This window comes from Pinus tabuliformis, chromosome J, assembly GCF_031772625.1.
Source record: "Pinus tabuliformis cultivar Carrire ecotype Pingquan chromosome J, CPIR1, whole genome shotgun sequence".
NCBI classification, from domain to species: domain Eukaryota; kingdom Viridiplantae; phylum Streptophyta; class Pinopsida; order Pinales; family Pinaceae; genus Pinus; species Pinus tabuliformis.
In genome coordinates, this window is record NC_142295.1 from 517,262,857 (window position 1) to 517,265,579 (window position 2,723).

Genomic DNA, 2,723 nt, shown 5'->3' on the forward strand with positions numbered 1-2,723 from the left:
GAGGGTAGGCCTGTTTAAAGACAATAAACTAACACGAAAGAGGTTTTCTTAAAAACCCCAAGTTTATCGAATTATCTTCCCCCTGATTATGCACTGTGAACAAGATTAGTGGCTCTTGCATAATACCGTGATTATGCACTATGAACAAGATTAGTGGCTCTTGCATAATAGATCTGTCACGTGTGGCGTTCGTGAAAACTGAAATCAATGCCAAGATATATTAATAAAATATTATAAGACTCTTTTAAAATTATAATTTAAAAATACGGGTGTCCTAATGGAACAAAAGGACCGTGGCCATCATTCCTAAGACCCTCCCTGCATGTGTTACACCTGTTTTGCATAATCTTGGATAGTTCGACTGATTGAACAAAAAGACCAACCGTGGCCACCTTTCTAAGACCCTCCAGCCTGCATGCATTACAGCATAATCTTCGATAGTTTGAATAGCATAATAAAATAAAATAAACTGCCCCCCAAAAATTATGCCTCTTGCTCAAGAAAGAAGGATAAGCTGAGTTCAGTCCATGAAATTCTTTGTTTCAACTCCTTTAGAAAACTGTCAAAGAAACTCTGTTATTTTTTTCAAAGAGAAATGTTTTTGAGTGTGTGTTGTTTCATTCTCAGCCGGTCCATGTGCATGCAAGAGACACGTGCCTGAACATTGAGAAGGCTGCTGTCCATCACCTGTTACAGAGAGGCAGGCTGCCATGACTGATCACCTGTTACAGAGAGGCAGGCTGACATAACTGGTAGAGAAAAATAATAACAGCATGCAGCATTCTTCTCAGACAATTAAGAAAACAATAGAAATTGGACAAGTTTCGCATTCGCAGTCATCAGGGGGAACATCAATTCAATGTTGCAGTCATCCACAGGAAGCGCAAGCCCCTTGCTTGGTGCTTTCTTGCCTACCTTACTCTATGGCTTCTTTCATCTTGGCTCAGAACCACTCGTAATTCCGTGCTTGCTTTCTTGCCTACTTCACTACTCGCTGAATGCAGCATCAACCCATCGAACTGCTGTTCAACTCAGCAGGTCAATGCTGCACTCAATGATGAGCATTTACCTCAACACGGAATTTTTGAATAAATAATACAAACAATGCGCTACAAGATATGGGTAGCTGCCGAGAGGCACACCTATAATAGAAGATATTTCTAAGCCTCGAATTCATGAATGCAATAGTAGCTTAGCTTGGTTTAGAAATCGATTAGTTGGAATGGAGTTGTCTAATGAGGTCACTTTATGGCTTCCTGAAATTCGTCAAGAATGGGAAAATTTTTCTCAATTTCTATTATTTTGCTAACGAAATTGTAACCGGTTTAGTTCAAGGTCGATTAAGTAGATTTCTGGGCAGCTAAAATGAAATAAGTCACAGTTATTACAAGCTATGGAAGAAGGCAAAGTAATAAGCACCGACGACGCGTGGGTGAATATTTCTTTCCGTACGGACTACTGACAACTATAAGTGCTTAGCTTTCAGTCTGATAGTAGTATGCCTTATTCCTCCTTCTGCATTCGCTCATAAGAGTCCTTGCTAGCTGCAAGAAGTTACCCTTATACGATATAAGAATAAGGTTATTATATGAAGGATGGAAGACCGATCTGGCAACTGGGATGAGAGAAAGAATACGAATAAGTGACTCGCTTGAGTAAGACAAACATACCTCGTATGGGCTCGAGTACGAGCTGACGTCTTTGCAGAGTAGGGCTCAACTACGGAATAGGAATCCCGTTTCCATAAAGAAGGAGCGATGACTTAAACTTCTTGGTCGTGAAAGAGAAGGGAAAACCTTTCACTGATCTACTTGGCCGGAGTTCCCATAGCAAGCCCTCGTCAAGCTCTTGTTAAGCTTCTTCAAGCCGAGCACGGCGCGCAAGAGAAGGGGCACTAGTTGAAGAAAACCGCCATGGAACGGATTCTTTCTAACCTGCTGAACTTTCTCAATCGACCTAGATGAAGCCTTGAATTCAGTCAGTTCAGGTGAAAAGAACTTCCCCCTGTGCCAACGATATCCCAGAAGTTCGAGCATCATCAGATTGGACAGCTTAGATTGCACACTGTAAGTTTGTGTAATTTCACCCATCCATATATATTTTTTTTGGAAATAGATTTTCCCCTTACTGCTTACCAATCTATACCTATCATCATTGAAAATATGCACATTAAAGGGACTGAACCATGGAAGAAATAAGTTCGCTGCAAATTAAGGCTGTAGAAAAATAATGGGAAAATGTAAATATACAGGTTTAAAAAACTATTTATCTCACCTTGTTCATTGTATCTCACTGCGGAAACATAGCTGTTGCAGAGAGCATTAGAGGTTCTGGGAATGGTTTGCCTTGGAGCAATCCAAAACCAGTAGCGAAGAGGCTTTCCTGACCAAATGGAACAGGGAGTATGATAACATGGATTCTTAAGGCAGCTAAGATAGCACCAGTGGAAGCATATGTAATTTGGCTTAATGCAACAGCTGCAGTGCATGCAGCCTGCATGCTGAACACGTGCCGCCTGCGAATATGCCAAACAAACCTGAACAGTTCCTGCGAATATGCCAAACCTTTTCTGCAGTTGCACATAATCCATCCAAACTCCATCCAAACTAATGTTAAGTAATCTTAACATTAATATATGAAATCATATGAAATCGCTCTGACGGTCACAAGTAATAAACCCGACAAATGAAGATAACCTATGCTCCGGCCTCTCCCACCTCGGG

The 2,723-nt window shown here is 41.0% G+C and overlaps 1 long non-coding RNA gene across 1 annotated transcript; it reads right to left on the reverse strand.

The window, feature by feature from the left end:
- Positions 1-550: 550 nt before the first annotated feature.
- On the reverse strand, positions 551-2,138 carry LOC149228026 (uncharacterized). Its single transcript, XR_016247179.1, has 2 exons — positions 1,671-2,138; positions 551-722 (listed from the first exon to the last, which is right to left on the reverse strand). It is a non-coding gene; the product is annotated as an uncharacterized LOC149228026 (long non-coding RNA).
- Between the last annotated feature and the right edge of the window lie 585 nt (positions 2,139-2,723).